The sequence below is a fragment of the Lissotriton helveticus genome, chromosome 1_1 (assembly GCF_964261635.1).
Source record: "Lissotriton helveticus chromosome 1_1, aLisHel1.1, whole genome shotgun sequence".
Classification (NCBI taxonomy): Eukaryota; Metazoa; Chordata; class Amphibia; order Caudata; family Salamandridae; genus Lissotriton; species Lissotriton helveticus.
This window is the reverse complement of record NC_136057.1, coordinates 489,816,863-489,828,972: the sequence shown is the minus strand read 5'-3', so window position 1 is coordinate 489,828,972 and position 12,110 is coordinate 489,816,863.

Below are 12,110 nucleotides of genomic sequence, written 5' to 3'. Positions count from 1 at the left end.
AGTCTCACAGGAATAGCCGGAGGAGTGCAGGCTGGTAAGTACAAACACATGTAGACCATTACACTGCTATGTACTGTCCAGCACAACTACAAAGCTACATCTCAGAGGCACAAGTGTATTCAAATGCACCACAATATCCAACACATGTCCCACAGATGTAACATCCACTCCATCTGAATCACCTCAAAGGAAGACAACACATACAGGGCTGTACGTGTCCAGGCAACCAGCACTACAACTCCCAACAGGCCCCCTGTCCCACCCCTGAGCAGGATGTAGCACTCCCCCATCCAGAAGCATGTGCCAGCCATTGTATGGTTCCCACTCACCTAACAGATAGGTAGCCATTTTTCCTGGAAGGGCTGTTTGGGGCAGGGAGGACTGTACAACAACTCCCACCATGCCTCCTTGTTTCCCAGCTTAGCAAGATGGAGCACTCCCCATCCATGGCTGCATGGGGCAGCCATTGTAGTACAACAACCAAACTCACGGGTAGGTAGCCATCTTCCCAGGTTGTGCTGTTTGGGGGTGGGAGGCCTGCAATACTACTTCCAGCATGCTCCCTTGTCCCCCAGCCGAGCACAGTGGAGCACTCCGCACCCACCCAGAAGCATGTGGCAGCCAATGAATTGCTCACCTTCACCTAACAGGTAGGTAGCCATTATCACAAGAAGGGCTGTTTGGGGCTGGGAGGCCTGCACTACAATTCCCACCTGGCACCCCTGTCCCACCCCTGAGCAGGATGAAGTTCACCCCCCACCCATAAGCATGTAGCAGACATTGCATTGTTCACCCTCATCTAACAGGTAGATAGCCATCTTCCCTGGTTGTACAGTCTGGGGGTGGGTGTCCTGCAATACTACTTGCAGCATGCTCACTTGTTCCCCAGCTGAGAAAAATGGAGCACTCCCCACCCACCCAGAGCATGTGGCAGCCATTACAGTACAACAACCAAACTCACAGGTAGGTAGCCATTTTCACAAGGAGGGGGGTTTGTGGATGTGAGGCCTGCACTACTACTACCACCATGCCCCCTTGTACCACAAATCATCCAAATGGAGCACTCCCTCCAAACCAGATGCATATGCCAGACATTGCACTGTCCACTTAAAAAAAACAGGTAGGTAAACATATTATGCTCTCTTGTCCCGCCCCTGAGCAGGATGGAAGCCTCAGCACACACACACAGAGATGTGTCACAAATCCAACACAAATGTGAAAACAGAACAGGTAAGTAGCCAGTACATGTACCCAGCCATTCCTCTCAAAAAGCATGGTGCCATATGACAACATCATCCCTCTCATCACACAAAAATACACACAGATTCTATTGCCACTCACAGTGTGCAGACAGCTAAGTGAATGTCTATGTCACAGCAACTAAAGTGTGACACACCAATTCACATGTAGAAGAAAGTCAATGCCATGTGTAAGTGCCATGTGTCCAGAGCATCAAGGTCCATATGAAAGCAAAGAAAGCATGGTTGGTGGTACAAATTTAGATTTGCACATGACATGACAAAGGTATGCATGAGATGACAATGGCCAGTTCATGCTCAGATGTAACGTCTGCCAGGCACAGTAATCAACATAGAGACTTCACATATATTCTTTCTTGCGCTAGTTGCTACATGGCAATATGTCCCTGTAATCACAAAATATGCACGTGGCGCATGGTATGTTTCAACACGTCACACCATGGACATGCAATGCATGTTTCTCAACATCATGTCAGGAGGCACAGTAGTGTGCATACAAACAATGTGATGATGAGTCAACTGCCTGGCGTACAAACAATGAATAATACACATCTAACACAAAGCTTGCAGGGTGCACTAAATTGACCATTTCCCCTCTTTCCCACAGGTGACCAAGAACTGACTGTAGAGGACAACACCAGCAACCTGCAGAGCCAGGCTCCCCCCGGTACATTGACGCTTATTATTATTATTATTATTATTATTATTATTATTAATATTATTGTACTTGTAACGCGCAGCAGCTACCCAAAAAGGGCTTCCCGGCGTGGATTAGTGGAGTTGTGTAAGTAGGGCTAGGAGAAGATAAGTGTCTAGATGTTAAATAGCCAAGTTTTTAAAGCTAAACGAAATTTAAAGTAATCAATCTCGTTTCGTGATGAGAACGGCAGAGAGTTCCATAATGAGGGCCCTAGGTAGGAGAAAGATCTGTCGCCCATCCGAGAGAGCTTGATTTGAATGACAAACTTCTCTAGCGTGGAGCAGCGGAGAACACGAGATGGAAGATACTGGTGAACAAGCGATTGGAGATATTTCGGACACTACCAGCTTTGATTTTACGCATGAAACAGTGTGCTTTGAATTTGATTCGATTTTCGACTCTATGTTGACTTCTGGGATTCATAGGACGAGGAGCTCGAAGCCGGCCCACCTGGTGTGCCAGGGTGCAACAGGTCCCAGGACCCCATCATCCCCTCATAACATCTGCAGCAACACCAACCTATCCGCAGACCCCTGCTGTTACGGCCTGTGCGTCCTCCACAAACACCACCACTGCCACCACCACCAGTGCTGCCTGCAACACTCTCCCTGTCCCAGAGGATGGCCAGCCCACACCACCAACTGAGGAGGGCAGGATGAGGATACAGGGGCCCACAGTGGTGAGGCAACAGGTCCTTGGCAGCAGGGCAGGTGTGGGGGCAAGTGTCAGTCATAGACAACCAGACCCTGGGACCGAAGCCCTGTACTATATCAACTGAGTCCCTGGGGCCTATGAACGGGCCAGTCAGAAGAAGATTCATGCGAGCTCCTCCTGCTGATGAGGTCCATGGATACCAGAATGGGCCAAATTGCTGACCTCTTGGGCCAGCTAGTGGCGGTACTGAGGGACAGGCCTGGCCACACCAACACCTCCACCTCCCTCTGGTGTGCCGCAGGATGACAGTTCAACATCCTTCCCTGCGGCCACAGAGAGGGGTGAGTCCTCAGACCCCAATGGTCCCACAGCAGATCCCCCCCTGCCAAGCGACAAAAGGGCTTTCCCAAGAAATCGGTGGGAGCATCCCGTGGCAAAGCACCTGCCAAACATCAGTCACGGAGCCAGCCATAAAGGGAACCTTATTCACTACTGCATTGACTTTTTGGACTGTCCTTACCCACACTGCCTTGTAAATGGCATCTGTCTGTTGGACTGGATCACCACATCAATGTGGTGACTACTCGATTCTCTCATTTATCATAACTGTCAACTCATTGCTTCACTAATTACCTCAATGTAAATGTTCAACCCCCTCACATGTCACCATTGTAAATAAGTACTCCTTACACATGTTGTTGTTTCTACTCTGTGTTTATTCCAGGATGTGCTGTCTTCACCATGATTACAATGTACCAGGAGTATGGAATGTAGGTAGGCAAGGAGAGGCTGAAGAGACCTAGGAAAACACAACAGAACAAGATTCACTAGTCAGGGGTTGGCATTACAGACATCACACAACACTTACCATCAAGCTACGCTATCATGCACACATCACAATGAGCAACAGTGCCAACATACACATCCTGTAAATGTTCCAAAATACCCTGTTCCAGCAATATTGTCAGCCACCAGAGTCAACAACCGGCTGCAGTCACAAAGCTCACATACACCTTGCCAACAACAGCGACATCATCAGACAATGGGTCCGTGGTACCTCGTCGCTCACCTTCAAGTGAAGTAGCGGTTGGTGAGCTGTTGACGCAGGTCGACACCTTCCTCCTCTCCACTATCCTCGTCACTGGACACGGGTTGGTTTGCAAGTAGGGGCCTTGGCTGCTCATCAGCATCCAGGAGCAGGGGGATCTCCTTGCGAAGAGCCAGGTTGTGGAGCATGCAGCATGCAACTACAATCTGACACACCTTCCTGGGTGAGTACATCAGTGCACCTCCGGTCTTGTCCAGGCAGCAAAATCGTGAATTCAGGAGACCAAAAGTACGCTCCACCACACGATGTGTCCTCCTATGGGCATCATTGTAGCGGACTTCACCCGGGGTCCTGGGATTCCGCAGTGGGCTCTGCAACCAAAGTTGGTTGGGATATGCAGAGTCACCTAGGTGTTAGAAACTCAGAGAAACCTTGTAATGTTACTGTGGCAGAGGACAGCATGTCACACACACAGTACGCTAATTGACTCTGCTTACTCACCCACAATCCATGCACACTCAGGTAGCAGATTAGCCATCAGCAGTAGTACAATGCTGTTACGATGTATGAGTCATGGGCCGAGCCTGGAAATTTGGCACACACGTGCAAGATGATCATATCCGCCTGGCACACCACTTGCACATTTATGGAGTGGAAATGTTTATGATTCCTGTAGATGTGCTCAAGTGCCTGTGGTGGAACCAGCCCAACATTATTGCAATCAATGACACCAACAACATAGGGCATGTGTGCAAGGGAATAAAAATCACCCTTAACACCAGTCAATTCATGCCCCATGGGGAAATGGATAAATCTGTCATTGGACATCATCATAGTGGACAGGACATCACGCAGCACCATGCTGAACATAGGTTGAGACATCCCAGCTGAGCTGGACACCATGTACTGGAAAAATCCAGAAGCAAAAAAATGCAGGGCCGCCATCACCTTAGACGTTGGTGTGAAAGCACCCGGATATGTCCTGCAAGGCTGCAGGTGGGGCTCCAACATAGCACATAGGTCTTTGAGGGTGTCTCTATCCAGATGGAATATCCATATGACATCCTCGTCTTCCATGCCTGCCAGCACTGTGAAGGGACGATGCACATTCGGTCTCCTCATAGGTGAGATGAGAGAGGACCCATGTCAATGCATTCCACCAGATGTGTCTGACATCTTACGTTTTGACTGACACAACGGCAAAAGTGACATGCATCACAGTTGAGCTTACAGCACACCTACCATGTAGGGACACCTTCAGCTACACTAGTCGTACACTTGTCCATCTTTCACACAGCATGTACCTGCAAAACAATATCTGACTATGGGAATGCCCAAAAGGATATGGCCACATCTTCCATGAGCAGCCCTGGGAGTATCTCACACAGCACATGTGTGAAACAGCAACATGACTGTCGCATACCTAGCTGCAGTACCTGCCATACCCTCAGGCGTAAGTCAAACAGGGCACACATCAACAACACAATGAGCACAGTCTGTGCGAGAAAAACAAGTATGTGCATGAGCCAGGAAAAGTAGACACTCAAAGCAGCACATTGTTCAGTAAGACAATCATCACTGTGAGTTGCTCAGCACTTACACACATTGCCATGTATACCCATTGGAGTGTCCATCACAACACTGTTCTGTGGGCATGCCCAGCAATATCACAAGGGACATGTGAGGGAGTACATGCCAATTTCCCAAAGCATAAACACAAACATGGCATATGTAGTCAGCAGTGAGGTGAATGTGACATTGGCATTGTGTGCACAATCATTTGCCAATGATCATGTGGCCACTGTGCGCTATTGAGAACTGCACATTGGCCTTTCACATGTGTCCATAGGTGCTATCAAAGTGCTCTGCCACCCAAATCACGGTCATTCATGGCAATGAATGGCACCCATATTGCAGTAGCTAACACCTGGCACCTGCGGTGTGTCACCACCAATGCCCAAGACAAAATCGCGGTAGTGATAGGCATTTCCACATGGTCAAATGGCGGTTGGCATGCTCCTCCACCCTAATCACAGTCATTCATGGCAATGTATGGCACCCGTATCGCGGTAGCTATCACCTGGCACCTGCAGTGTGTCACCGCCAATGCCCAAGACACAATCGCGGAAGTGATAGGCATATACACATGGTCAAATGTCAGTTGGCATGCTCCGCCACCCAAATCACAGTCATTCATGGCAATGTATGGCACCCATATCACGGCAGCTATCACCTGACACCTGCGGTGTGTCATCGCCAATGCCCGAGACACAATCGCGGCAGTGATAGGCATATACACATGGTCAAATGGTGGTTGGCATGCTCCGCCACCAAAATCAAGGTCATTCATGGCAATGTATGCCACCCATATCGCGGTAGCTACCGCCTGGCACCTGCGGTGTGTCACCGCCATGGACCATGACCTTACAGCCAATGAGAACTGGAATCGATGCTAGTTTTGAAAATCGCGGTAGGCGAGCTCCGCCACCGCGGAGCCGATCATTGGCTCCAATTGAAAGATGCAACACCGCGGTAGCGCCTGCCTGGCCCCTGCCGTGTGGCACCGCCTTGGACCATGCCCTTACAGCCAATGGGAACTGCAATCGCGGTAGCACAAAGCAAGTTTTGAAAATCGTGGTAGGCGTGCTCCTCCACCGCTGACCTGGTCATTGGATGCATTTGAAAAATTCTGCCCTGGAACACCAATTGCAGCAGCTTAGAACCACTGAAACAACCCGAAGGGGGCTGTATATGTGTGGGAAAGAGCCCCACATTTCCACAGCTCACAAAGCCTGCTGCCTGAGACCCTTCACCACCACCTGCTGCTGCTCCTGTTTCCAGAGCCTGCTGAGTGAGACCCCTCACCGCCACCTGCTGCTGCTGCTCCTGTCTCCAGAGCCTGCTGCCTGAGACCCCTCACCACCACCTGCTGATGCTGCTGCTCCTATCTCCAGAGCCTGCTGCCAGAGACCCCTCACCACCACCTACTGCTGCTGCTGTCTCCAGGGCCTGCTGTCTGCCCCCCCTCACCACCAACTGCTACTACTGCTGTCTCCTTGCCACAGTGATGTCGAGGACTGAGAAGATCCGTGCCAGTCCCTTCACCAACGAGGAGCTGGAGGTCCTGGTGGACGAGGTGCTCACACAGTATCTGAGGCTATATGGTGCTCCAAATGTTGTGGTAAGTGTTCCAGAGTGGGAGTGAGAGTGCAGTGGGGGGCACACATGAAGTTGATCTGCTGCAGTATATGCCTGAGAGTGTGGGGTTGTGTTATGCAGTGCCTAGCATGCTATGTCCTGGGGAAAGGGATGTGTAGCCTATTTCACATGTCTCCCTGAATGCACATCAAGATTGGAGGGACATGTATTGTCTTGTCAGCCATACAGTGACGTAGCAAGTTGGCAATGCAGGAGTCAAGGCAGCGATTGCTTGTGTGAATGGCTGTGTGGGTCCCTGATGTCCTTGTGGCCTTAGCTGGGCTTTTTGTCCAGAGGGTAGTGATGGAATTGTGTCTGGCTCCTAATTGTACATCATCTCCAGTTCAGCACTATGCTCAGGACTTCATTACCCAAGGCTGACACTATTGGTGGGCATTCACCTATGACACAGCAGATTGCAGTACTATTGTACCCAGCACCCTCCATTTCTACCAGCATGTGTACTGACTGGCATGTGTAGGCACTGTTTCCACTCTCAAATTGTCCCTTTATGTGACATTTCTGATGCCCCACGTTGGAGCTCAGTGTGAGCCCACTTGGTCTGCATAGTCACCGCCCAATCTGACAAGTAAACATCACTGAATCTACAGAGTGTTACATGTGTGTATTTTGTGGAACTCTCCTTCAATGAGCCATCTTAGCCCTGTAGATTGCACAGGACAGGCCTAGTGAGAAGGGTGTGGGTTTGTAAGATCATGTCCCTCAATGTGACATCCATGACACAGTGAGACATTCACAGGGCTAGGACATTGAGGGCTGAGTAGTGTTGGATATAGTGAGTCTACCCCCAAACATATATTGATATGTACTGTATGTCTTGCTCAACTAAAAAATGGACAGTAGATGTGGGCAGCCTACACATAGCTATCTGTGCTGGCATCCTGCATGAGTATGAGATGGGCAGGTACTGTGTCCGCCCTCATACCTGCATGCATTTATGTGTGATTCTCCCATGCTAATGTATTATGTGACATGCTGTATTGTCTCTGTTAAACATATCTGTCAATTTGGAATGAGTTAGTATCATGCTCCTCTACTGAGAGATATTGGTACATAACACTGTGTCACTGATTTTCCCACTGTCTCCCATGCATGCAGCTCAAAGTCCACCAGCATAAAGCTGTGTGTAGGGCCATTGCATGCAAGGTGTGGCATCTGGGTGTCTACAACCGACGGCGCACACACTGTCACAAGAGGTGGGATGACATCTGCCGGCTGAGCAAGAACATGGCGGAGATGACGCTGGGGCTGCTCCCCCAGACTGGCAGGTTGGCACGGCGGAGTATGATACCACTAATGGCCCGCATATTGGCCGTGACACAGACTGAGCTGGATGCATGTTTGAAGGAGCATCAGCGGCAAGCTAGGGGTGAATATTCTTGGAAGGGTGACTTTGACTGTGAGTGGCTGCATGTGTACACAGCTTGGGCCAGCGCTGGGCTATGTGATGTTGGCACTGTGATGCAGTGGCTTGTAAGTGGCCTCTGTGTTGGGCGCAGCTGTTATGCATTTGCCCTACCTGTACTTCCTAATGTTATTTGAGTAATAGGCATTGACATTGCATTCTGAGTCGTGGGCTTCAGGTATCATCTACATTGGGGTAGTCTGGGAAATCCCATGTAAGGGCACAGCAGTGTGCATAATCTGAGTGTTCTTTCATTAATGCGTGCCATGCCTGACTGACTTCAGAATGGTGAGGCTTAGGCATCTGACACCAATGTGCACCACTAGTTGTGCCCCAAAGTACAACATGGTGGATGGCATAAGCTCATGGCCATTGTGGACTGTTATGTAGTAGTCTGTATCTGTGTTGTCCCCTTCTGCTCCATCCAGATATGACAGTGGCAACATATCGTGGGGTACATATTTGCCCCCATCAAGGCCCCAGGTGTGCTCAGAGCTATTTGTGGGTCTGGTTGAACAGAGCCATAGGAAGGATATTGTGTTATGTGGTCATCACATGGCTCACTTATGCCCCGTTTGCTTGTTGACAGGCAAAAAATCGAGTTAAAAATTGAGGTCGCACAATTTTATTGCACAGGGTGGTGTGCAACATTTCATCATCTTTAGTGATGCTTTGCTTGCATATGATTGTTCTGTTGATGCCAATGAACTGACCCTACATCTCTCTCTCTCATGCAGCATCTCCCAAGGGCACGGAAGGAAAGGGGACAGACACCAGTGGTTAGGCATCAAGCACAACTGCTGCACACAAGCACAGTGACACAGATGTGACCAGCGCCTCGGAGGGAGACAAGATACTGCTCGAGGAATCACAGCCATAGACGCAAACCTCAACGTCATCGGACACCAGCGGTAACGCATCTATGTTGACGGGCACAGGGAATGGGGACTCTGCCTCCTCTTCCACCACACAGCGTACAGTGCCCACCCTCCCAACTACTTCCACTATTGCTGCCTGTGTTTGCACCAGTAAGAAGGGAAGAGTGTTCTTTACCCCAAGCACAGCTGCCCCTACCCTTTGTCCCCCCTGCTGCCATCAGTGCTGAGTCTGTGGACCATTTGCGCCAGCTTTGTGTGGGCCAGACAGCTCTCCTCAATGCCTTCCTCGACCACGACAAAAAGTTGGCACAGGTGGTTGCTTTCATGAAGGGCATTCATTCAGACATGGTTGGGCTACACAGAACTGTCCAGTCTTTGTTCTACACAGTGACGGCAGCCATTCAACTGGCACAATCTCAGAGTACAGCTCCAGTCCCTTTGTCCACCCCCCTGCCAGTGGCCACATCTGACGATCATAACCACACACCACAGACCTCAAGGACAAGATGCAGCACACGCAGCACACAGCAACAGCAGCCCAAGAGGTCCAGGGCACAGACACCATCCCCACAGAAAACTAAAGCCACCCGAGAGCGCAAATACAAATTTATTTGTATGACCAAAACAGAGATGGAAGCATTTGAACAGCTAAAAACTAAATTGTGTGAAGCACCAGCTTTGGGAATGCCTGATTACGAAAAAGAATTTGAACTGTACTGCAGTGAGCGTGAAGGATGTGCTCTGTCAGTATTAATTCAGAGGCATGGAAAAATGAGAAAAACAATTGCGTATTTCTCAGCTGTTTTGGACCCTGTTGCAAAGGCTTTGCCAGGTTGTCTGAAAGCAGTAGCAGCAACCAGTGTCTGGAGCAAAGTGAAGGAATTGTGATGGGATTTCCTGTGAGAGTCTATGTACCTCATTCAGTGGAGATTCTCCTCACAAGAGCAAAAACTCAGTACATGACTAACAGCAGAATGACACGTTATGAGAAAATAATTCTGGGAGCTGAGAATGTGACAATTGCAAGATGTGTGAATGTCAAACCATCACCACTGTTACCTGATACAGTTGAAGCAGAAGTGAAAGGTGAGCTTGATCACAAGTGTTTGGATGTTCTGGAATATTGCACAAAGCCACGTCCAGACATCAAAGATGAACCTTTGCTTGAATCAGATTTTGTCATGTTTGTGGATGGATCATGCTTGAGAACAGAGAGTAGTGTTCTAAGTGCTGCGTATGCTGTTTGTACAGTGGCAGAAGCGCTGGAAGCATCTTGTCTGAAAGGAATTCATTCTGCTCAAATAGCGGAGTTAATTGCTTTGATACGAGCATGTGAATTGGGAAAAGAGGTGAAAGTAACCATAGTGACTGATAGCCAATATGGTTATGGAGTTGTTTTTGATTATGGACAGCTCTGGTCCCAAAGAGGTTATTTAACCTCAGCAGGAACACCCATTCGAAATGCAGAGTTTGTAAAGACACTGATTGATGTGATACAGCTGCCTGAAAAATTGGCTGTGGTAAAATGTTCTGCCCACAAGAAAGGTGGGATTATATCACCAGAGGAAATAGTTATGCTGATGCAATTGCAAAGCATTGCTCCAAGAATCAATTTTCAATCAATCGAGAGAAAACTGAAGAACATGTTCCAAGTCCATTAATGCTAACCATTGTAGTGGAAACTTGGCAGGAAGTGAAACAGATGCAGGAAGAGGCAGGAACAGAGGAAAAAGATATTTGGTTAAAATCAGGTTGCAGACAAAGGGAGGAAGATGAAATTTGGGTTTACAAAGATGAAAGACCAGTAATGCCCGATAGCATGATTTCAGATATGGCCCGAATGTACCATGGTCAAGCACACATTGGCAGAGACGCTATGATTCGTCTCTTTAGGCAGACTTGGTATAATCCTAAATTTAGAATGATTGCTGAAAGTTTGTGTCAAAGAAGCTTGGTCTGCCAGCAATTCAATCCAAACAGAAGAACTGTTGTAAGTTTGGGAACCATAGGACGGGAGGGTGGCCCATTTACAAGAGTTCAGATGGATTTTGTTGAATTACCTCCATGCAACAGAATCAGATATGTTCTTGTGATAATCTGTTTGTTCTCTCGATGGGTAGAGGCTTTCCCCATGAGAAGAAATGATAGATTAACTGTTGCTAAATTGTTCTTGCGTAAGATAATACCACGTTTCGGGTTTCCGGTCACGATTGAATCAGACAGAGGCCCGCATTTTCAAAACAAGTTAATGCTGATGATTTGTGAAGCTCTGTACATTCGCCAGAAGCTACATTGTGCATATAGACCAGAGGCTTCAGGAGTAGTTGAACAGGTGAATGGAACAATTAAAAATAGAATTGCAAAAATGTGTTTGGCAACAGGAATGAAGTGGCCAGATGCTTTGCCACTTGTGTTAATGACATTAAGAAGCATACCTGACAGAAAAACTGGAATAAATCCTTACGAAATCTTGATGGGAAGGGTGATGAGGCAGGCTTATGTACCAGTTAACAAATTGCTAACCATAAATGATGACATCATTCTGGATTACCGCAAGAATCTATCTGATGTAGTAACTTCTGTGCTCCACCAGGTGGGAACTGAATCAAATACCAAAGAGAAAATTCCAGCTCATGATCTAGTCCCTGGGGACTGGGTGCGAGTGAAAGTTCATCGCAGAAGGAATTTTCTGATACCAAGGTGGCAAAGACCACGTCAAGTGATCTTGGTCAGTACTACTGCAGTTAAGTGTGCTGGACGGAAAAGGTGGGTTCATGCTAGTCACACCATCCGTGTGCCTGAACCTGAATACCCATAGGACGGTAAAAGTACAACTGACTCTGATTCTGAAGGTGAACCAGAGAAGGATCCAGATATTGAAGATCGACAGGAACGTCGACATCTGGAAGTATCAGAAGCCAGTTCTGCGTCTAAAGGTGAAGGTGAA